A 25,475-nucleotide genomic window follows, 5' to 3' on the forward strand; every position below is an offset into this window, starting at 1 on the left:
ATTGGTAGTTACTTAAGGGAAGGGGGTCACCAACGATGGTATAGGTAGTGAATGCTTAAGAGTCTAGGGTTTCATTTTGGGGTGATGAAAATGTTCTACACTTAAATTATGGTGACAGTTGTACAACTCTGTGAACGTACTAAATCCATTGAATTGTACTTATATCTCAATAAGAAAGTTTTTTAAAAATAAAAACTTTATATATTAAACATTAGCAACCAAAGGGAAAGTTGATGAATTTATATTTAACCCATTTATGCCTGAGGCTACAAATTTTTTCATGTGAAAAATCAGACCTTGGCCATGACCTTGAGCAGTAAGATATAAATAACTCCCACAAGCTTAACAGTCCAATAATGGAATACTAGGCATAAATGCGTTAAAGCAGATTTCATGCCTCATAAAATGAACAGCTCATTAAAAGATATGGATAATTTGAATAATAAGCAATTAATAAACAACTCTTTATATTTCAGAATTGCTAAAAGATTTGGAATGTTCTAAACAAAAAGAAATAAGTGTTTGAGATGATGGATATCTCAGTTACCCTGATTTGATCATTACATATTGTATGACTGTATCCAGATATTACATACACCCCATAAATATGTAAAGCTAACATGTGTCAAGTTTTTGAACGCTTAATTCAGCTGAGTGTAGAACCTCATACTGAAAAACATAAGATTTCTTATACTTGTATTATTTTCCAGCACTTGTGAACTGTTTATAAAAGTTGATTTTAGGCCGGACACGGTGGCCCAGGCCTGTAATCCCAGCACTTCGGGAGGCCGAGGTGGGCAGATCACGAGGCCAAGAGATCGAGACCATCCTGGCCAACATGGTGAAACCCCGTCTCTACTAAAAATACAAAAATTAGCTGGGCGTGGTGGCACGTACCTGTAGTCCCAGCTCCTCGGAAGGCTGAGGCAGGAGAATCCCTTGAACCCAGGAGACGGAGGTTGCAGTGAACCAAGATCGTGCCGCTGCACTCCAGCCTGGAGTGAAAACAGTTTGATGTTCATTAGACAGAGCGAGACTCTGTCTCAAAAAAATAAATAAATAAGTAAAAATAAAAAAAGTTGATTATGTATTTTGGCCATAAAGAAATCTCTGGACAATGCACCTATTTTTCATTGAAAATCAAAATAGAATCTAACAACAAAGAAGATAGGGAGAAATTTCTTTTCTACTTCTAAAAGTTTTAAGTTTTAAAATAACTTTTGGGTTAAAATAGAAACCAAAATTGGAAAAAAAAAGTTGGAAATTAACATGTATTATGTATTAAAACTTATTAAATGTAGCCGAAGTGATACTCTGTGGAAAGGTCATTACCTTGAATACTTTTATTAGAAAACAGGAAGTACTGAAAATAAATGAACTAATAACTCAAGGAGATTGAGGAAGACATAGTAAACATGAAGTAATCAATAAAGTTAAAAGAGAAAATGAATAAACAAAAAACTAGTACTTGATCAATGAAGCCACAGTTCCCTTGAAAATACTAAGACAATAGAGGAATCTTTGATAGAAGTGATCAAAATGAAAAAGAGGGATAGAGAAAACATAACATACAGAGCGAAAAGTTAGTCACTAATCTTTTTATTATAAGAGAATACAGCATATAGCTTTATAGCAAAACAACACACACAAAAAAACTTTGAATGAGATGGAAGAAAATAGGCTGTAAATTTGACTCAAGAAAACTTAAAATTATGACTAGCCTGGTAACCATAGAAATCAAAGATCTCCAAGAGTCAGCAGACCTAGATGATTTTACAGGCAAGTTTTAGCTAAACTTACAAGTAATAAAGTTATAATAATAGTAGTAGTAATTAAAGATAGTATTTTTTGAGCTGTTACCCTGTTCTAGACAGTGTTAAGTACTTTACGTATATGAGCAAATTTAATCTTCACAGCAAACTTAGTGGATAGTCAACAGTCTCTGTGTGAACACTTTCAATGATGGTAAGCTTTCTTCTTTGTGACATAGCCTGTTCCTTTGTTCAATAGTTTTAACAGGCAGTTCTCTAATTTACATGGATGGAAATGCCCTCCTTTATTGCTCCTACCCGTTAGTCCTAGTTCTGCCTTTTAGAATTATATTGCATAAACTAACCTCTTTCACATGGCAGTCTTACATCCTGGAAGGCAGCCATCATGTGTACTTTTCTGTAGCTTAAAAGACTTTATTTACAGCCTGTCTAATATCAAGATGGTAGTGCAACTGTTATTTTCATGATCTTCTGCTCTAGTAACCATATGAAAATGGACATGAGATTACTTTGAAGTTACTCTTCCTTGTGACCCCTTATCAACTCTCAGTAAGCATTTTTTTTCTTTTGAGAAATTTTATAGAAACTCCTAGTATCCACATTTTGGCATCCTTTAGTCCTGTAGTTCTGTGAATTTCCTGCATGGTTTTATAGAAACTGTTATTGGTAGTTTCATGTTCATGTCTTCCTGTCCTTTTAGAATTCTGAAAGGTAAATTGTTTGGGCCTGGATTTTGATTATGTGTATTTTAACTTGTCCTCAAAATTTGGTCTTTAATGACCTCTTAATGATGTTTATTAGTTTAAATATAATTTTCTTAATGGAGAACATTAAAGCACAATCAGAGTTGGCTTAATTTGTTTAGGTTGCTATAAGAAAAAACTTCTGAGACTGGGTAATTTATAAAGAACAGAAATTTATTTTCTCACAGTTCTGGTGACTGGGAAGTGTAAGATCAAGGCACCAGGAGGTTTGGTTGTCTGGTGAGGGCTGCTGTCTGCTTCCAAGATAACACCTTGTTGCTGCATCCTGCAGGAGGGAGGAACATTGCGTCCACACCTGAGGGAAGGTGGAAGTGCGAGAGAACCTAACTCTGTGGCCTCTTTTATAAGGTCTTAATCCAAGCCACAAAGGGATGAGCCTTTATATGACTTAACTACCGTTGAAAGGTCCTACCTCTTTGCTGTCAGATTGGCCGTTAAATTTCAACACCTGAATTTTGGAGGACACGTTCAAACCATAGCACCAAGGGCTGAGTCATGGATTGTTCTATCTCATGCTTAGAGCAGGATATTGTTAGGCATGGCAAACTTTGGAGTCAGATATACTAGGGTTCAAACTCTGACTCTGCTACTTATTAGCTGTATGACCTTGGCATACAGTCACTTGACTGTTCTGAGTATGTTTTCTTACCTGTATTATATTATTGGTATTTCTGCATCACAGAGTATTGTACGGATTAAATAAGATATCATGGCCGGGAGTGGTGGCTCACACCTGTAATCCCAGCACTTTGGGAGGCCGAGGTGGGAGGATTTCCTGAGCTCAGGAGTTTGAGAATAGCCTGGGCAACATTGCAAAATCCTGTTTCTACTAAGAATACAAAAAAAAATTAGCTGGGTGTGGTGGCATGCACCTGTAATCCCAGCTACTCGGGAGGCTGAGGCAGGAGAATCACTTGAACCCGGGAGGCGGAGGTTGCAGTGAGTTGAGATAGTACCACTGAACTCCAGCCTGGGCAACAGAGTGAGACTCTGTCTCCCCGCCAAAAAAGTAATTTATTAAATAAGATATATGTTAAGAACTTAGTAAAGAGTTTAGCTTGTAGAAGGTGATTCATAAATGAAGCTTATTATAAAATCACTGCATGATTATCTTTCCCATGCAGAAGATCTGTCCTGTCCTTGTCCATTTTTTAATTCTAAAAATATCCCAATAATCCTTTTTGCTATCTTCAAAACATAGCTCTTCTCAGCTGGGGCAGTATTCTTCCTGGACAGTATAATTAAATGGTTTTCTACTCTTCATCTTTGATTATGGTTTTCTACTCTTCATCTTTGATTATTTCCCTCTCTCTTTGTGTATTTCTTCTTCGGGCACAATCTGTCTTTATCAAAAAATTTCTGGTATGGCAATATTTATTTCTTTAGATGTTTCCATATGTTTATGATTGTATAAATTGCTTTTTATTTTATTCATTTATATTTTGAGACTGTATCTCGCTCTGTCACCAGGCTGGAGTGCAGTGGCACAATCTCGGCTCACTGCAACCTCTGCCTCCTAGGTTCAAGCGATTCTCCTGCCTCAGCCTCCTGAGTAGCTGGAATTATAGGCATGCACCACCACACCCAGCTAATTTTTGTATTTTTAGTAGAGATGGGGTTTCACCATGTTGGCCAAGATGGTCTCAGTCTCCTGACCTTATGATCCGCCTGCCTCGACCCCCCAAAGTGCTGGGGTTACAGGTGTGAGCTACCATGTCCGGCCATTGCTTTTTATTTTTAATCTGTACCCTCAAACCATATTTTCTTTTAAAATTATTGACCATTGGCTCATAGCTTCTTTTCTCTACATTTTAAAAGAAATGTTTGCCTGAATCTGAAGTGTTGAATTGATGGTCCAGCATTCCTTTTAGTGCTGTGACCAATGAAGGGTCAAACCAAGGACACCTAGGACCTGAGATGGAGAAGGCAAGTTAGTAAGATAACAGTGTGGTAGCACTCACGAAGTAGATGCATAAACAGACCCTAAACATTAGGGTGGATCAGCAGTAGGGTAATCGTTGGGTGTCACAGGAAGTAAGTGGAACCTGTTAATCCAAGGGAATCTAGTGGGAGGCAGTAAGCAAAGTTCCAGGGAGGACAAGTAGTCAGCACCAAGAAAAATGTCTAACATTGAGGACACAGTGTAAGGTAATGTTTGTTTTTCAACAAATCTTTATGGAATGTCTATAATGTGGCAGGGTTAAGGTTCAGAACTCTAGGCCCAAAAGAACTGATAGGGTCACACTGGTCAGGAACCCAGCTGAACGCAGAACCCATTTAAAATTCTACATATTCATTGGTAAACTCTGGGCAGATTAGTTCTTTTTGAGCTTCTGTTTCTTCATATGTAAAGTGTAGATAACAACACCTTAAGGCTGAGAGGAATACAGAAATGTGTGTAGAGTTTCTTTTTGTGCCAGGCACTTCTTGTGACAAACAAGAGGAAATAATAAAAAGAATCCTAGCATGTGAAAAAGTTGTCAATCATTTGATATCCTCTTTAGCTACTGTGTTGTGGTTCCAAGAATTGGCTATCAGTTTTAAACATAGAAAATACCATGAAGATTACAGAAAAAAAAAAAATTCTTCATTGTCCATCCTTCTTCTGTGACCTTCCCCAGAAAACTCACCATGATTTATGCCATGGTCCCTAGGAAGTCTAATTTTTTTACTTAATTGACCTTGTCCTTCTCTACTTGCTTAACTTCCCACGTGCTGTGGAATGTGAGCAGTTTAGAAAGTGTCATGTGGAGTTTAAGGGCTAAACAATTTTGGCCATGAGGAATACTTTTCAGTCACAAAGCATCACAAAAGTCAAATAAATATCCACGATTCAAAAGAAATCCTTAGTAACTCTCTGAACAGGAAATAAATTGCAGTATGGGATAATACAAAGGTTAGAACAGAATATATGTTCACATTATAATAGAAATTTTTATAATTGTAAACTATATATTCTGATTATAGAAAATTATGCACCCAAATTGACATTCAACCCCTAAGAGTAATAAACCCATGGCATGGCAGAGTAACGCCCTCTTAGAGGAGGATTTTAAACACCAGAGGGCAGAGTGTTCCAGAGGACATTTTCAGTTCACCTGACCTTTCTTAAGTGTAAATACGCATCCTCACCTTGTCCATCAGTCATTCATGTCATTGGCAGAATTTCAGAAGTTAAGAAATACGGTCATTTCATTTTACTTATTTTTTTTAAAGACATAGAGTCCTGCTTTGTCACCCAGGCTGGAGTGTGGAGGCACGATCACTGCTCATTGCAGCCTCAACCTCCTGGGGTCAAGAGATCTTCCCACCTCAGCCTTCTGAGTAGCTGGGACTACAAGCATGCACTACCATACCTGGCTAATTTTTTCATTATTTTGTAGAGATGGAGTCTTGCTATGTTGCCCAGGCTGGTCTCAAAGTCCTGGGCTCAAGCAACCCTCTCACCTTAGTCTCCGAAAGTGCTGGGATTACAGGTGTGAGCCACTGTGCCCAGCCAAGAAATATGGTCATTTTAGAGTTGTCTATGTGGTGTTGTCAGTTTTGATGACTTTGTTTAGCTAGCACAATGAGCAGTATTTTGAGTTGTACCAGAGTTGGTTGAACATCTCTGTTTCCCCCTTTTCTGGTTAATGTTCACGTTTCTGATTTCTGAAAATGATTTTTTTTAAAAAAAATTACATATACATCTGTATCATTCTGTAAATTTTATAACTTTAGTTTAATGAAATAAGTAAAGTGAGAGAAAAGAGATTTGATATGTGTATCTTATGGCTCAGTATGCCCTTTTATGCCCTGCTTATCAATAAAAACATTCTGAAAGAACCACCTGCCAACTCACGACCTTTTTCAAATGTTACAATTATCATTTAGAAGTAGCATCACACATTTGGGAAAATTTTATTCAGGGTTTAGATAGTAAAGTTGACATATAAAATAAAAACTAAGTATAAAAATTATCCTCAGAAATTCATTACATATCATTCATGACATGCATTAAACAGAAATACTGCTTCTCAGTATGTCCAACCCTGCCAGTTTATCCTTTAGAGTTGTAACTATTTCACTCTTTACCCTCTTTTTCTTTGACCACCAGATGAAGTAGGTGGCTAATGTATAGGGATCACATATATGATTTTTAAGAATATATTTCTTTTTCTTCTCTGTCAGTCATTACCCTACTGCTGCAGATTGAAGTCCTGATCTGGAGCAGTAGCTGTTGCTAGGAAAGACACAACCCCCCATAGAAATTTGGCCAAAACTTGAATTGCTATAACTATAGAATGGTTACTTTCTTATTCCTGTGAGAACAGAGATTTCGTATGTACATCTCTTCATAAATATTACCCTACCTTTAAGCACTATAGAGTTTAGCATGGATGATTACTCCTTAGAGAAAGCTTTTAATATTGCAAGACTGGAAAAAGAATAAAAATAAAAAAGAATATAAAACTGTGTAAGTTTTAGCATGACTTACCTAAATTAATCATAAAGGAGTTAAAAATTAGTAACCAAGGGGAAGAGCTTAACTCCTTAAATCTCTCTCCACCCTTAAGTTAAATCCAGTTTTTCAAACAAAACAAAACCTGTGTACTTTGTCTTTTAAAGTATTTTAATCATGTCCTCATCCCAGTTAGCTCTTACAGAGCATAAGCAACGTTAATATGAAAGTCAGTGAAAAATTTAGTTGTGGTCCAAGTTTACATTTTTTGCATAACTTTTCTGGCATCTCTCTAATGCAAAGATCTGCTCAACATGACTTGATGATGGGGAGGTGGGAGAGAAACTTGCTCTTTTTACTTAAGATATTGGATACTCGGTATTCTAAAAAGTCACAACTAAAGAGAATTTCCCTCACAAGACAATATTTGAGTTAAAAAACTTACTAGATAGAAGAGATTAGACCATCCAGGAAACAGAATGAGATATGCTGTCCATAGAATTTACAAGTCAAACATAATAACTCATTTTTGAGTTTACAGTTTTCTAGTTAGGTAGGATAAAAAGTAATAGGTTATTTTAAACAACTCTATCACTTTGCATGTTCTTTAATATTAACCATTCCATAGAAACTGCTTATACTTCTTTATTACCAAGTTACTATTTTCTAAAGACATTTATAAGTCATGTTGAGGCAGTAGAATTACCTGTACATTATTATATTAAATAATCCTTGAACGCTAGTCCACAGTATCTGTATCTCCTATAATTCTAAAAAGAAATAGCTACTTGTGACAAGTATGTGCAGGGTGATGGGACACAATATCCAACCAAACATAAAACCTAGCCCGGAAAAATGTTTACCCTTTCAAGCAATTTTCTGTGTCTGTGGAGTTCTATTGAAATTCCACTTTTCATTTTTATCTTTGCTATTTTGCTTAGATACTATTTAAAAAGATAATACAGATTTTTAGAATTTCAAGCCTTTGCATTGTATTTGTTTTTTCTTTTTTTTTTCTTTTTTTTTTAAATTAATTTATTATTATTATACATTAAGTTGTAGGGTACATGTGCATAATGTGCAGGTTTGTTACATATGTATACTTGTGCCATGTTGGTGTGCTGCACCCATCAACTCGTCATTTACATCGGGTATAACTCCCAATGCAATCCCTCCCCCCTCCCCCCTCCCCATGATAGGCCCCGGTGTGTGATGTTCCCCTTCCTGAGTCCAAGTGATCTCATTGTTCAGTTCTCACCTATGAGTGAGAACATGCGGTGTTTGGTTTTCTGTTCTTGTGATAGTTTGCTAAGAATGATGGTTTCCAGCTGCATCCATGTCCCTACAAAGGACACAAACTCATCCTTTTTGATGGCTGCATAGTATTCCATGGTGTATATGTGCCACATTTTCTTAATCCAATCTGTCACTGATGGACATTTGGGTTGATTCCAAGTCTTTGCTATTGTGAATAGTGCTGCAATAAACATACGTGTGCATGTGTCTTTATAGCAGCATAATTTATAATCCTTTGGGTATATACCCAGTAATGGGATGGCTGGGTCATATGGTACATCTAGTTCTAGATCCTTGAGGAATCGCCATACTGTTTTCCATAATGGTTGAACTAGTTTACAATCCCACCAACAGTGTAAAAGTGTTCCTATTTCTCCACATCCTCTCCAGCACCTGTTGTTTCCTGACTTTTTAATGATCGCCATTCTAACTGGTGTGAGATGGTATCTCATTGTGGTTTTGATTTGCATTTCTCTGATGGCCAGTGATGATGAGCATTTTTTCATGTGTCTGTTGGCTGTATGAATGTCTTCTTTTGAGAAATGTCTGTTCATATCCTTTGCCCACTTTTTGATGGGGTTGTTTGTTTTTTTCTTGTAAATTTGTTTGAGTTCTTTGTAGGTTCTGGATATTAGCCCTTTGTCAGATGAGTAGATTGCAAAAATTTTCTCCCATTCTGTAGGTTGCCTGTTCACTCTGATGGTAGTTTCTTTTGCTGTGCAGAAGCTCTTTAGTTTAATGAGATCCCATTTGTCAATTTTGGCTTTTGCTGCCGTTGCTTTTGGTGTTTTAGACATGAAGTCTTTGCCCATGCCTATGTCCTGAATGGTATTACCTAGGTTTTCCTCTAGGATTTTTATGGTATTAGGTCTAACATTTAAGTCTCTAATCCATCTTGAATTAATTTTCGTATAAGGAGTAAGGAAAGGATCCAGTTTCAGCTTTCTACTTATGGCTAGCCAATTTTCCCAGCACCATTTATTAAATAGGGAATCCTTTCCCCATTTCTTGTTTCTCTCAGGTTTGTCAAAGATCAGATGGCTGTAGATGTGTGGTATTATTTCTGAGGACTCTGTTCTGTTCCATTGGTCTATATCTCTGTTTTGGTACCAGTACCATGCTGTTTTGGTTACTGTAGCCTTGTAGTATAGTTTGAAGTCAGGTAGCGTGATGCCTCCAGCTTTGTTCTTTTGACTTAGGATTGTCTTGGAGATGCGGGCTCTTTTTTGGTTCCATATGAACTTTAAAGCAGTTTTTTCCAATTCTGTGAAGAAACTCATTGGTAGCTTGATGGGGATGGCATTGAATCTATAAATTACCTTGGGCAGTATGGCCATTTTCACGATATTGATTCTTCCTATCCATGAGCATGGTATGTTCTTCCATTTGTTTGTGTCCTCTTTTATTTCACTGAGCAGTGGCTTGTAGTTCTCCTTGAAGAGGTCCTTTACATCCCTGGTAAGTTGGATTCCTAGGTATTTTATTCTCTTTGAAGCTATTGTGAATGGAAGTTCATTCCTGATTTGGCTCTCTGTTTGTCTGTTACTAGTGTATAAGAATGCTTGTGATTTTTGCACATTAATTTTGTATCCTGAGACTTTGCTGAAGTTGCTTATCAGCTTAAGGAGATTTTGGGCTGAGACAATGGGGTTTTCTAAATATACAATCATGTCATCTGCAAACAGGGACAATTTGACTTCTTTTCCTAACTGAATACCCTTGATTTCTTTCTCTTGCCTAATTGCCCTAGCCAGAACTTCCAACACTATGTTGAATAGGAGTGGTGAGAGAGGGCATCCCTGTCTTGTGCCAGTTTTCAAAGGGAATTTTTCCAGTTTTTGCCCATTCAGTATGATATTGGCGTGGGTTTGTCATAAATAGCTGTTATTATTTTGAGGTACGTTCCATCAATACCGAATTTATTGAGCGTTTTTAGCATGAAGGGCTGTTGAATTTTGTCAAAAGCCTTTTCTGCATCTATTGAGATAATCATGTGGTTCTTGTCTTTGGTTCTGTTTATATGCTGGATTATGTTTATTGATTTGCGAATGTTGAACCAGCCTTGCATCCCAGGGATGAAGCCCACTTGATCATGGTGGGTAAGCTTTTTGATGTGTTGCTGAATCCGGTTTGCCAGTATTTTATTGAGGATTTTTGCATCGATGTTCATCAGGGATATTGGTCTAAAATTCTCTTTTTTTTGTTGTGTCTCTGCCAGGCTTTGGTATCAGGATGATGTTGGCCTCATAAAATGAGTTAGGGAGGATTCCCTCTTTTTCTATTGATTGGAATAGTTTCAGAAGGAATGGTACCAACTCCTCCTTGTACCTCTGGTAGAATTCAGCTGTGAATCCATCTGGTCCTGGACTTTTTTTTGGTTGGTAGGCTATTAATTGTTGCCTCAATTTCAGAGCCTGCTATTGGTCTATTCAGGGATTCAACTTCTTCCTGGTTTAGTCTTGGAAGAGTGTAAGTGTCCAGGAAATTATCCATTTCTTCTAGATTTTCCAGCTTATTTGCGTAGAGGTGTTTATAGTATTCTCTGATGGTAGTTTGTATTTCTGTGGTCGGTGGTGATATCCCCTTTATCATTTTTAATTGCGTCTATTTGATTCTTCTCTCTTTTCTTCTTTATTAGTCTTGCTAGTGGTCTGTCAATTTTGTTGATCTTTTCAAAAAACCAACTCCTGGATTCATTGATTTTTTGGAGAGTTTTTTGTGTCTCTATCTCCTTCAGTTCTGCTCTGATCTTAGTTATTTCTTACCTTCTGCTAGCTTTCGAATGTGTTTGCTCTTGCTTCTCTAGTTCTTTTAATTGCGATGTTAGAGTGTCAGTTTTAGATCTTTCCTGCTTTCTCTTGTGGGCATTTAGTGCTATAAATTTCCCTCTACACACTGCTTTAAATGTGTCCCAGAGATTCTGGTATGTTGTATCTTTGTTCTCATTGGTTTCAAAGAGCATCTTTATTTCTGCCTTCATTTCATTATGTACCCAGTAGTCATTCAGGAGCAGGTTGTTCAGTTTCCATGTAGTTGAGCGGTTTTGATTGAGTTTCTTAGTCCTGAGTTCTAGTTTGATTGCACTGTGGTCTGAGAGACAGTTTGTTATAATTTCTGTTCTTGTACATTTGCTGAGGAGTGCTTTACTTCCAATTACGTGGTCGATTTTGGAGTAAGTACGATGTGGTGCTGAGAAGAATGTATATTCTGTTGATTTGGGGTGGAGAGTTCTATAGATGTCTATTAGGTCTGCTTGCTGCAGAGATGAGTTCAATTCCTGGATATCCTTGTTAACTTTCTGTCTCGTTGATCTGTCTAATGTTGACAGTGGAGTGTTGAAGTCCCCCATTATTATTGTATGGGAGTCTAAGTCTCTTTGTAAGTCTCTAAGGACTTGCTTTATGAATCTGGGTGCTCCTGTATTGGGTGCATATATATTTAGGATAGTTAGCTCTTCTTGTTGAATTGATCCCTTTACCATTATGTAATGGCCTTCTTTGTCTCTTTTGATCTTGGATGGTTTAAAGTCTGTTTTATCAGAGACTAGTATTGCAACCCCCGCTTTTTTTTGTTCTCCATTTGCTTGGTAAATCTTCCTCCATCCCTTTATTTTGAGCCTATGTATGTCTCTGCGTGTGAGATGGGTCTCCTGAATACAGCAGACTGATGGGTCTTGACTCTTTATCCAGTTTGCCAGTCTGTGTCTTTTAATTGGAGCATTTAGTCCATTTACATTTAAGGTTAAGATTGTTATGTGTGAACTTGATCCTGCCATTATGATATTAACTGGTTATTTTGCTCGTTAGTTGATGCAGTTTCTTCCTAGCCTCGATGGTCTTTACATTTTGGCATGTTTTTGCAATGGCTGGTACCGGTTGTTCCTTTCCATGTTGAGTGCTTCCTTCAGGGTCTCTTGTAAGGCAGGCCTAGTGGTGACAAAATCTCTAAGCATTTGCTTATCTGTAAAGGATTTTATTTCTCCTTCACTTATGAAACTTAGTTTGGCTGGATATGAAATTCTGGGTTTAAAATTCTTTTCTTTAAGAATGTTGAATATTGGCCCCCACTCTCTTCTGGCTTGTAGAGTTTCTGCCGAGAGATCTGCTGTTAGTCTGATGGGCTTCCCTTTGTGGGTAACCCGACCTTTCTCTCTGGCTGCCCTTAAGATTTTTTCCTTCATTTCAACTTTGGTGAATCTGGCAATTATGTGTCTTGGAGTTGCTCTTCTCGAGGAGTATCTTTGTGGCGTTCTCTGTATTTCCTGGATTTGAATGTTGGCCTGCCCTACTAGGTTGGGGAAGTTCTCCTGGATGATATCCTAAAGAGTGTTTTCCAACTTGGTTCCATTTTCTCCCTCACTTTCAGGCACCCCAATCAGACGTAGATTTGGTCTTTTTACATAATCCCATACTTCTTGCAGGCTTTGTTCATTTCTTTTTCTTCTTTTTTCTTTTGGTTTCTCTTCTCGCTTCATTTCATTCATTTGATCCTCAATCGCAGATACTCTTTCTTCCAGTTAATCAAGTCGGTTACTGAAGCTTGTGCATTTGTCATGTATTTCTCGTGTCATGGTTTTCATCTCTTTCATTTCGTTTATGACCTTCTCTGCATTAATTACTCTAGCCATCGATTCTTCCACTTTTTTTTCAAGATTTTTAGTTTCTTTGCGCTGGGTACGTAATTCCTCCTTTAGCTCTGAGAAATTTGATGGACTGAAGCCTTCTTCTCTCATCTCGTCAAAGTCATTCTCCGTCCAGCTTTGATCCGTTGCTGGCGATGAGCTGCGCTCCTTTGCCGGGGGAGATGCGCTTTTATTTTTTGAATTTCCAGCTTTTCTGCCCTGCTTTTTCCCCATCTTTGTGGTTTTATCTGCCTCTGGTGTTTGATGATGGTGATGTACTGATGGGGTTTTGGTGTAGGTGTCCTTCCTGTTTGATAGTTTTCCTTCTAACAGTTAGGACCCTCAGCTGTAGGTCTGTTGGAGATTGCTTGAGGTCCACTCCAGACCCTGTTTGCCTGGGTATCAGCAGCAGAGGCTGCAGAAGATAGAATATTTCTGAACAGCGAGTGTACCTGTCTGATTCTTGCTTTGGAAGCTTCCTCTCAGGGGTGTACTCCACCCTGTGAGGTGTGGGGTGTCAGACTGCCCCTAGTGGGGGATGTCTCCCAGTTAGGCTACTCAGGGGTCAGGGACCCACTTGAGCAGGGAGTCTGTCCCTTCTCAGATCTCAACCTCCGTGTTGGGAGATCCACTGCTCTCTTCAAAGCTGTCAAACAGAGTCGTTTGCGTCTGCAGAGGTTTCGGCTGCGTTTGTTATTGCCCTGTCCCCAGAGGTGGAGTCTACAGAGACAGGCAGGTTTCCTTGTGCTGCTGTGAGCTCCACCCAGTTCGAGCTTCCCAGCAGCTTTGTTTACCTACTTAAGCCTCAGCAATGGCGGGCGCCCCTCCCCCAGCCTCGCTGCTGCCTTGCCGGTAGATCACAGACTGCTGTGCTAGCAATGAGGGAGGCTCCGTGGGTGTGGGACCCTCCCGGCCAGGTGTGGGATATGATCTCCTGGTGTGCCTGTTTGCTTAAAGCGCAGTATTGGGGTGGGAGTTACCCGATTTTCCAGGTGTTGTGTGTCTCAGTTCCCCTGGCTAGGAAAAGGGATTCCCTTCCCCCTTGCGCTTCCCAGGTGAGGCAATGCCTCGCCCTGCTTCAGCTCTCGCTGGTCGGGCTGCAGCAGCTGACCAGCACCGATCGTCCGGCACTCCCCAGTGAGATGAACCCAGTACCTCAGTTGAAAATGCAGAAATCACCGGTCTTCTGTGTCGCTCGCGCTGGGAGTTGGAGACTGGAGCTGTTCCTATTCGGCCATCTTGCTCCGCCCCCCTGTATTTGTTTTTTCTATTCACACAGTAACGTTAGGAATAAGGTAGAACATGCTTTACTGAGATGAATCAGAGGGTCAGAGTAGTTAGGTGACTTACTCAGGCTTGTATTTAAAAGTAGCAAAGCTGTCAGTCCAGCTACAGTCAGAAGACTAGTCAAATGCATGTTCATCCCACTACATTGCAATTCTTTTTAGTCACATTTTACTGAGGTTCTTCATTTATGGAGATAAATGCATCATAAATCTATCCAATTCATAAATCTATGACCAACAAATACATAACTTTCCCAGAATTGTTATTATAATGGCAATGTTGCACACATAAGAGAATGGTGTAATAAGTAAATTTACCTAATATTTTGCTTTGTATTGCATCTGAATATTTCATTAAATAAATGGTGATGGAAAAGTAACACAGAGATATGATGTAGAACAATTTCTTACAGAACTACCCTATCTAAATAGATGAAATATCGTAGCATCAGTGGCCCATGCTTAATAAATCTAATGAAAGATATTTTTCTGCACCAGTCATCTCAGAGCCACGTCCAGAAGACTATAGAGGGAGTACCATTATGACAATCTACGCATTGTGCTTTCACTAGCTTCCCCTTCTCCTGTGATACCATTTGGAAGCTATCCTATCCCCTAAAAGGGGGAGCTCTTCCTGATTCCTGGGAGGTGAGGAGAAACTATGATAAGAAAAAGGTTGTCCAGGCCCAGTTAAGGAGAGGCCTTTAGAAGCATGGGGTGGACCAGTAACCCTGTCTTACAAGTGATTGACGGAGAAGTTTTCTTGTTCATGAATGAAGGCTATGAGCATTTTTAGCGAAGTTAGTGTCTTTTGAAACTTTATCTAGAAGGAATACAGATGATAGTATGCCTCTCTTTGAAATTGGTGTCATTGCTACTTTATTAGTCAATCAGTTGATAGTGCTGCAGTTTTGGCATATCTGATGCATACCCATCTTAATGAAAGGCATTTAATTAGGGTTTTAATATCTCTAAGTATTTAAAAATGAATTTTCTGCTATCTCAAACTCTAGTAGTTCCTTACATTGCAACAAAATCACTGTATAATTTTAACACTTAACAATAAATTATGGAGATACTGCAGACCTATATTAGCTTGCTAAAGTATTAATATTTTAAGTTACCTCAATTTTGTTGGTGCCTACTAAGTAACTGTTTTACAACAACGTATATTTACATAGCTCTGATTCAGAAATTCAGAAGAGTAAAACATGAGAAGGAAACAGTAAGAGAGGAGTTTACAGCTTTAAGGCATGAGGAGCTTACAGCTTTTTAATATAAATTGTTCCCAGAATCCATGTCACAGATCCTTATATGGTGCTGCTTTTTTCCTCTTGGTTGCTATGACAACAGCAGCACTGCACCATTCATCAGCTCTGGACCTGGGCTGCACTGCTAGCCTTCCTTGTTACTCCTGAATGTTAAGAAGAACATCCGTGAATCATTCACTCTGTTAACGCTGCGCCATTAGAAACCTAAGAACCAGTTCTTCCAGTAATTTGCTCTAACAGAGGGTGAACTAAACTGCGCCACAGAGAAAAATTGTGTAAAAATATTTCTTTTATCCTAATGGAATCATACAACCTATATTTGCTGCAGTATTCTGAAAGGATAAGCGTATGTCAGGCAGTCTAATGAAAAGAACTCGTCTGTGTAATCTCTTGAAATCATTAGTTGTTCAAAACAGAATACCACAGTGCTTCTCTGGATACAAAAAGAAGCAGGTGATGTTGTTAGGGGTTCTAAACCCCTTTGGGAGCGTCTCTTGTGCTTTGGGACCATAATCAACATCTGCTATAAGAAGTATCACCTGTAACGCACAGTAAGTTCTGAGCAGCGTAAAGAGCTGGCTGGAGATTAAAGTGTGGGTCATTCCTGATGTGTCGGGTCTGATAACAATGTGACCAGTGAATAAGAAGCCTTTCAGATTTTCTAGGGGAAAAGACTCTATAGTATTGACTACTGGGAAGGAAAAACTAAAACCTGTGAGTATGATGAGTAGAGTGTTTGTTATATGGATTTCTGAGCTGTAAAGTCTACTTTGTTCTTTATAGAAAACGAAACACAGCCTAAGATAATTTGACATTTAGTTTTCAAGGAAGCCATTAAGAAGCTGTATTTTGGCACATTTATTAATTTTTAAGTATGTGTTCTTTTGCTTTATATATTTATATGCATATATGAACCTTTTGAAATAGTTTTATATTTTAAAAAAGAATATGCATTACAGAGAAGGCTGTTAAAAACTCAGTTTTTCAATGTAAATGTGAAGGTTAGATTGTCTCTCCTGTTAGAGATTCCAGAATAGACTTCTACTTCCTGTTGCAGTATCCTTATAAATAAAATACCTTTTTTAAAAAATAACAATGTGGAAATCTAGAATTTTGTAAATAAGCTTTCCTAATACATAAAGTCTTTCTTGTTATTTCATTAACTGGAGTGTTTACAAATGGACTTTCTTAGTTTAAGAATTTTTTTTAACAACACAATTTGCAAGTTATGATATTTATTGTCTCTTTTCCCAGTTTAGACTAAATTAGAAATTTACCTTTTTTTTTGCTTGTATTTGTAGATCATTTGGTAATTATCAACAAGATATATTGATTTTATATACTGAATTTTCTTAAAAAACTCATTGTTTTCTGGCTTTTAATTATTTTCTCTTTTTAGTTCCTCAGCTAACCATGGTAACTTAGAAATGTCTTGAAAGTCGGAACTTGGTTTTTCAAAATTAGAATATTTGTAGTGATCTTAAGCCACTTCAAAAAAGAAAAAGATATTTTCATTTAGTCTTACTCTTTCAATTACTTGTCTTCCTAAGTTGCTCTTATTGATTTATTGATTGATAGAGACAGGGTTTCACTCTGTTGCCCAGGTTGGAGTGCAGGCGCAATGATGACTTGCTGCATGCAGCCTCCATCTCCCAGGCTCAAGCCATCCTCCTGCCTCACCCTTTTGAGTAGCTGGGACTACAGGCATGTGCCACCATATCCAACTAATTTTTTTTTTTTTTTTTTGAGATGGAGTGCAGTGGTACGAACTCGGCTCCATGCAAGCTCCGCCTCCCGGGGTTCACGCCATTCTCCTGTCTCAGCCTCCCAAGTAGCTGGGACTACAGGCGCCCGCCACCATGCCCGGCTAATTTTTGTATTTTTAATAGAGACAGGGTTTCACCTTGTTAACTAGGATGGTCTCGATCTCCTGACCTCGTGATCCGCCCGCCTCGGCCTCCCAAAGTTCTGGGATTACAGGCATGAGCCACCGCACCTGGCCCTCCAACCAACTTTTTTTTTTTTTGGAGAGATGAAGTCTCATGTCACCCAGGCTGATCTCAAACTCTTGGGCTCAAGCAGCCCTCCCACCTTGGCCTCCCCAAGTGCTGGGATTACAGATATGAGCTGTCGCTCCCAGTCTGAGTTGCTCTTCTGAAATGCACGTTATTTGGAAAATATATACTTCAGTGATATGACTAGGTTCTTTTAATTTACACAATTAGCAAAAGAAGATTTTTGTTATTTTGTCATTATACCATTCAATTTCTATTCATTCTTCCATTTTTGAGACTTTGCCTGTTTATACAAGCGACTTTGCCCAATGTTTAAAAAGCCTTTAAATAGGGAGAATTAATATGTTAAGGGATGAAGGGATTAATCATTTATATTAAGAGTTATATATGTCATTAATAACAAGATTTTGCTTCTATCATCTGTAACAGATCAAATAAATATTCACATTTTAACTGTTGCTCTGCAAGTAAATAAAATAGGAATTTTAAAATTTATGTATATTTAATAATTGTGTACATTATAAGTTAATGCTTCTTTATGACTATCCTCACAGATGTGTATATAGAAAACAAAGGATTCTATATATCTATTATCTCTGAAACTATAATTTTTATTAACAGTAGCCAAGAGGCCGGGTGCCATGGCTCACACCTGTAATTCCAGCACTTTGTGAGGTTGAGCTGGGAAGATCCCTTGAGGCCAGGAGTTCAAGACTAGCCTGGGCAGCACAGGGAGACCCCATCTCTACAAATAATTTTTTTTTAAAATTAGCCAGGCATGATCACACATGCCTGTGGTCCCAGTGACTTGGGAGGCTGAGGCAGGAGGATCACCTAAGCTTGGGGAGGTTGAGGCTGCAGTGACCCATGATCATGCCACTGCGCTGCAGACTGAGTGACATAGTGAGACCCTGGGCAACAGAGCAAGACTGTGTCTCATAAAAAAATATATTAATAACAGAGACTGATTTAGGTACTTTTTAATGAGGTCAGTATTTTTATTAGCAGATTTATTCATTTTCAGGTAATCTTTCTTGGCCATATCCTTTGGTTGTTTTTTTTTATGTTGGGGTTTTACCTAATATGTGTTCCTTAAAGATTGTATATTAACCTATTTGTTTGTTTGTAAACTGGCTAATGTAAAATCCACTATAGACCTCCCTATTTTAAGAGATTCTGCAATAAGTCCTTCTATAATAATCCCTATTATGCTGATTTGGTGAATCTGTATGTATGTTAGGTTTTCTTAAAGGCCATTTAGTTTATTTCAGCATATAAAAATTCAAGTTGCAGATTTAACTGGCAGTGTTCTATGAAGAAAAATAAGACTTATGCTTTGGATGATCATTTAGCCCCTCAATTTCAAACTAGTTTGACATCTTCAGTCTTACTTTCTGAAATTCTTTAAAAAGTCTTTTCAAGGCCGGGTGGTGACTCATGCCTGTAATCTCACCACTTTGGGAGGCTGATGTGGGTGGATTGCTTGAGCTCAGGAGTTTGGGACCAGCCTGGGCCACATGGTGAAACCCTGTCTTTACAAAAAATACAAAAAATTAGCCAGGCATGATGGTGCACACCTCCGGTCTCAGCTGCTTGGGAGGTTTAGGTAGGAGAATCACCTGAGGCTGGGAAGTTAAGGCTATAGTGAGCCATGATTGCTTCATTGTACTCCAGTATGGGTGACAGCATGAGACACTGTCTCAGAAAAAAAAAAAAAAAGAAATATTCAGTATTGTTCATATGACATACAACTGGGTAAAATCTTAGTTAATAGTAGGCGTTGCTTTTTTGGGGGAGGAAATGTGCTAGTGAAAGGAATATAACAATTACAAATGTAAACTCTTAAGGTTTTTTCCCCTGGTTTTCATTAACTGAAACTTAAGCATGTTGTCCTAATAACACTTCTGAATATCTGGGAATTTGTTAGTATCAGTAATAAGCTTTTACTAGAAAATAAGTACCTCATTTCTGTTAGAGTCAACATTAAGACATGAAGGACTCATATTGGTGATAAATTATTTTAAAAGGGTCATTTCTAGTTATCCTAGCTATTTTTTCTTGTGAGAATTAATCATAATATTTCAGTGATAAATGTGTGTTTTTTATCGCTCCAACATTATACAAGAAAACATTTTTACCACTGTAAACTTTGCAGCTTAGGACAGGTTAACTTCTGTGAGGTTTATCTTCTATAAGATGAATGAAATAGTGCATTTTTGTAGTGTCATTGTAGGCATTAAGAAAAATATATAGATAAAGCATCTAGTATAGTACTTGACACAGGGGAAGCTTCCTTTTAGTGAGTCTTTGATACTTACTTTCTCCCCATTCCTCTCCATTGGCCTACATCAGTGTTTTTTGGTCTTTTCTTTGGGAGTTCCTTTAGGGCAGAGGCATTTGAATACCTATCAAAGGGATCTGGGATGTAGCCTGAAGTGGTATCCAAAAGTCTCATGTTTCTTTAAAACAGTGTACATTCTACATGTATTTTTATTTTATAATAAAAATGTTTCCCAAAAAAACCTTTAAGTAAAACTCACTCTTCAGGAAAATGTACCACATTTTCTCCTATAAATTTGCATACCCCAACATAATACTCCTCACCTATATGTATTCCCCAGTTGAAGACATACTGCTTAGATCATCGGGTCTGGGTATCATTTTGAAAATAGAAATCCTAATTAGCCAGGTGTGGTGACATACATATGCCTGTAGTCCCACCTACTTGGAAGGCTGAGATGGGAGGATCACTTGAGCCCAGGAGTTCTAGGATGCAGTGAGCTGTGATTGTACCACTGCACTCTACCCTGGGCAACAGAGTGAGACTTCATCTTTTGCTGTGGGGGAAAAGGTGCATATTTCCCTGGAGAAAGAGATTGAGAATCAAGAGGCAAGGATGAAAAACAATCTGGTTGAATCTGGAAGGCTCACTCAGTTCAGAAAAGTGAGTAGTGGTTTGAAGCTGAGTTAAGCCGTAGTGGGATGAGAAAGGAATATTTTATGTCAGAACTAGAGAAGAATGATGATAGAGAAACGGTTTAGCATTTTAAAGCCTGAGAAGTCCTACAATAAAGGGACCTTTTTAATTGTTTAATGTAGCATCTCTAAAACTTGACAACAGACCCTTTGTTTTTCTTACATGCCCCTGCGAAACCACGTGGAACAAGTAAGTGTTCCAAGGAGCCTGCTTTAGGAAATAACTGACCAAAGAAAGTTATGTCATTTAGAAGGAAAGAAGAGTGGTTAACTGCAAAAAATAAATTATGACAGAAATCATCTTAGCACTCCAGAAGATACGGAAACATGGGTGGGTCTAGTGGCTCACGCCTGTAATCTCAGCACTTTGAGAAGCCAAGGCAGGTGGATCACTTGAGGTCAGGAGTTTGAGACCAGCCTGGTCAGTGTGGTGAAATCCCGTCTCTACTAAAAATACAAAACTTAGCCAGGCATGGTGGTGCATGCCTGTAATCCCAGGTTCTTGGGTGGCTGAGCCACGAGACTCGCTTGAAACCCGGGAGGCAATGGTTACAGTGAGCCGAAATTGCACCACTGTACTCCAGCCTGGGTGACAGAGTGAGACTGTGTCTCAAAAAAGAAACAAAACAAAAACAAAAACAGAAGATTATGGAAACAAAGGCCGGGCGCGGTGGCTCAAGCCTGTAATCCCAGCACTTTGGGAGGCCGAGACGGGCGGATCACGAGGTCTGGAGATCGAGACCATCCTGGCTAACATGGTGAAACCCCGTCTCTACTAAAAAAAAAAAAAAAAAAAAAAAAAAAAAGAAGATTATGGAAACATAATTTACTCAGATTCCCCAGATAAATTATACTTTGCTTTACTATTTTAAAGATAAGTGTGTTTTTAAATAGGAGAAAATACTGTTTATTATGTAGACTAGAAAGTAAAATGATAAAGTGACTTAAGTAAAATCTTAGAAGCAAAAGTGTACAAAATGCATTCAAGTGGTAAATACATCAGTTTGTCTGGAACAGAGGGTTCATGAAGGATGCTCTGGAAGAGAAAACTGGGACCAAATTGAGGAAGCCATTAGGGCAGTGGTAAGCTAACATGGTAGCCGTGGAAAATGTATAAAGAGAAGATTTTGGAGGAATAAGCAGATTGGTGACTGGCCAATTATAGAATACAGGAATATGAAAGATCTGCCAAAGATGATTATACAATTTTAAGAAGAAAAATGATGGCTTTGCTAATAGGAAAAGAGCTTAGATAGCTGATTTTAAGAGATTGAGACACATTGAGTTCAAGGTGGTAAGAGGATATAAGAGGGGAAATGTGTTTTCAGTACTTTGAAAATAAGTAAGGTTTTAAGCTGTAAATTTGGAAGTTATACCCATAGAGAGTATAGTTAAAACTGTAGAACCTTTTTTTTTTTTTTGTAACAGAGCCTCACTCTGTCACCCAGGCTCGAGTCCAGTGGGGCCATCTTGGCTCACTGCAACCTCTGCCTCCCAAGTTCAAGCAATTCTCTGCCTCAGCCTCCCGAGTAGCTGGGATTACAGGTGCCCACCACCACTCCCGGCTAATTTTTTTGCATTTTTAGTAGAGACAGAGTTTTACCATGTTGGCCAAGCTGGTCTTGAATGCCTGACCTCGTGATCCACCCGCCTTGGCCTCCCAAAGTGCTGGGATTACAGGCGTGAGCCACCATGCCCAACCGTACAGTCTCTTTAGGATGGGAATTGAACAAATAGAAAAGGTAGGAAGTAAATATGTCATAAGAATTTACGAGGAATTTTCATGTTTACTTATTTTGTCTTTTCATTAGCACTTTGAATTATTATGACCCTAATCTTATTGATGAAGAAAACAAGACCTAATCAGGCTAACCATGAAAAATTTAGACATAAGAGATCAGAGCTCCAATTAGACCTCTCTCTAACTTCAGTATCTGTTCTCAGGGATCAAGAAGTAAATCTTAAGAAATATCCATTTAAGGGACCAAAAGAGAAAAACCCACGTTAAAAAACAGATGAGATGAATAAGGAGCAGTATGAAAGATATTGAAGGAACCAAGATGGTATAACTTTTACTGGAAACTGAGGCTTGAAACTGTTTGAGTGACTATATAGGATCATGATTTTCTTGGCATATGATTCTGCTTTTTGCTTTCCTGAACTGTAGTCCAAACTCTTAGCTGCAGTGGTCTACATTTGGTAAATATTTGTATTCTGTTTCATTAAAGAGGAGAAAGAAAGAGGCTACATAAAACCGGCGGGAGAAGGAAGCATCTAATGAGAAACTTACAGCCAAATACATTTCTTAGAGTTCTAATTGCTTTTTGGTGTCTATGATATATAGTTACATATAGCAGGGATCCCCAACCCTCAGGCTGCAGCCCAGTACCAGTCCGTGGCCTATTAGGAACTGGGCCGCACAGCAGGAGGTGAGCCTGCGGGCAAGCAAGCCTGAGGTCCGTCTCCTGTCAGATCAGCAGAGGCACTAGATTCTCACAGGAGCATGAACCCTGTTGTGAAATGCACATCTGAGGGATCTAGGTTGCTTGCCCCTTATGAGAATCTAATGCCTGATGATCTGAGGTGAAACAGTTTCATCTCAAAACCATCCCCACCCCCAACAAAAATTGTCTTCCACAAAATGGGTCTCTGGTGCCCAAAAGATTGGGGACCACTGATACATAGGGCTCTTTAAGACTTTTAAAAATAAAATGTTTATCTTTCTCCATTTAACATCCTTACTCCAGTAAATTTCTCGTTAAGATAGCTGAAGGGATCCCTAAAGCAGTTAACTCTTTTACCTTAACTCCTGGATGTAATAGTTCAGATCCTGCACTTACTAGCTGTGTGACATTGAGCAAGTTGTATAACCTCTCTGTGCTTCAGTTTCCTCATCTGTGAAATGAGTATAACAACTCCCTTAGGGTTTATAAGAATTAAATGAATTTTTACAGGAAAAATGCTTACAACAGCCTCTAGTACATAGTAGCTGTCCAATAATAATAGTTGATGATGTTGCTGTCACTTAATAGCAACTGCATGATCCTATATATCGCTCTATACCTTTCTTTACTTTAAGGTCCTCTGTACTTTTCGTTTTCTTCTTTGTTGAGAACAGAAGCCGTTTTTTACCTTTACTAGGTAGGCTGAGTTTTTTAAGTGAGCAGAGAATAGTTACAACTTGAATCAGAAGGCTTACATTTATATGACAATAGAAACATGCCTGGATTTAGAAAACATCTTGCTGTCAAATGGATACTGGTGGTGTCCTCTCCTATAACAGTAATTAATTAATTAATGTTCAGAGTATTTCATTGTGAGTTTAGATTACTTCCTGTGGGAACTGGTTTCATATTCAATCCAAAACACTTGATAAGTGTGTAGTTTCTCCTTCCTTGTTTTATTTAAAAGAAACCTTTACCAAAAAAGTATGATATATTGTCACATTGTTATGATATAATGAGAAACTTTGATATAATTGTGGTAAAGTTATACATTCAGTACACAACAGGCTTTTTCATCTTGGCATTTATTGCAGATTTAAGTTTTAAGTTAGTTAGCAATATAATGTAGCGTAAGCTTATCTAACATAGTTTGTGTACTCTGGAGCCAGAGTGCCTGGATTTTGAATTCTGACTGACATGCCTTACTTCTGTGTCCTTGGGCAAGTAACTTAACCTCTCTTTCCCTCAGTTTCCTCATCTGCACAAAGCAGATAATAATAGTACCTACTACTTCCTAGGGTTATTATGAGGATTAAATGAGTGAATGACTTTGAACAGCTTTGGATCACAGTAAGTGCTCAATTATTGCTGTTACTATTATTTAGCATTTGTGTAGTTTAGGTCTTGTCTCCCTAAAAGGGAGAGACAGTATCCTTTTTATTATTATATTCTCAGTCTTTAGCACAATGCCTGGCATATAGTAGATGTTCAATAAATATGTACTGAATAAATCAACCTGCACTTACCTAGAGCTTCAATAATATTCTTAGCTTGAATGCCTTCGGCTAAGCAGGCCAAAGCAGATAACCCTATTACGATGTTAAGAGCCTTTACTCACTAAGGTTTTTTGGGGGGAGGTTTTAGTTGTTGTTGTTGTTGTTGTTGTGATGGAGTTTCGCTCTTGTTGCCCAGGCTGGAGTGCAATGGTGCGACCTCTGCTCACCGCAACCTCCGCCTCCCAGGTTTAAGCAATTCTCCTGCCTCAGCCTCCTGAGTAGCTGGGATTACAGGCATGCGCCACTAAGCCCAGCTAATTTTGTATTTTTAGTAGAGACAGGGTTTCTCCATGCTGGTCAGGCTGGTCTCCAACTCCTGACCTCAGGTGATCCGCCCGCCTCAGCCTCCAAAGTGCTGGGATTACAGGCGTGAGCCACTGCGCCCAGCCTGTTGTTTTTTTGAGGGAGTCTCCTGTCGCCCAGGCTGGAGTGTAGTGGTGCAATCTCGGCTCACTTGCAACCTCCGCGTCCTGGGTTCAAGCAATTTTCCTGCCTCAGCCTCCCGAGTAGCTGGGACTACAGGTGCATGCCACCACACCAGGCTAATTTTTAAATTTTTTAATAGAGATGGAATTTCACTATGTTGGCCAGGCTGGTCTTGAATTCTTGACCTCAGGTAATCGGCCCGCCTTGGCCTCCCACAGTGTTGGGATTACAAGCATGAGCCACCATGCCTGACTCACTAGGGTTTTATTAAAGTAAGATATTGAAAATTTGTGACTCACTGTTTTATTTATTGATCAGACTTGTGATGGTAAATACTTTTCAACTGAGGCTAGAAGTAAGTATGACACATGAGTCATGTTCCTTTCACCTCCCCATCCCCCACTGACTCTTAGGACTCTGACAATATTATAGTGCCTAGAAAAGAAAGAAATAGCTCTCTTCATTCCAGTTTTGACCTGTGTTTAAAGCTTATTACTGAAAGGTTATAAGGTAAAAGGTCTGATATATAAGGTACTGCTTACCTAAGCCTGAGGCTGGGGACATACTGCAGTTATGACTAAGTTTCTCATTTTTAAGTACCAAAAAA

At 38.6% G+C, this 25,475-nt stretch overlaps 1 protein-coding gene and 1 long non-coding RNA gene across 5 annotated transcripts in view; both read left to right on the forward strand.

The window, feature by feature from the left end:
- TANC2 (tetratricopeptide repeat, ankyrin repeat and coiled-coil containing 2) overlaps window positions 1-25,475 on the forward strand; it is a 475,420-nt gene that overhangs the window by 150,737 nt on the left and 299,208 nt on the right. The window lies entirely within an intron of this gene.
- LOC144335862 (uncharacterized) lies at window positions 2,327-24,868 on the forward strand. The gene is made up of 2 exons (XR_013407058.1): window positions 2,327-3,271; window positions 24,830-24,868. It is a non-coding gene; the product is annotated as an uncharacterized LOC144335862 (long non-coding RNA).

This window comes from Macaca mulatta, chromosome 16 (assembly GCF_049350105.2).
Source record: "Macaca mulatta isolate MMU2019108-1 chromosome 16, T2T-MMU8v2.0, whole genome shotgun sequence".
Classification (NCBI taxonomy): Eukaryota; Metazoa; Chordata; class Mammalia; order Primates; family Cercopithecidae; genus Macaca; species Macaca mulatta.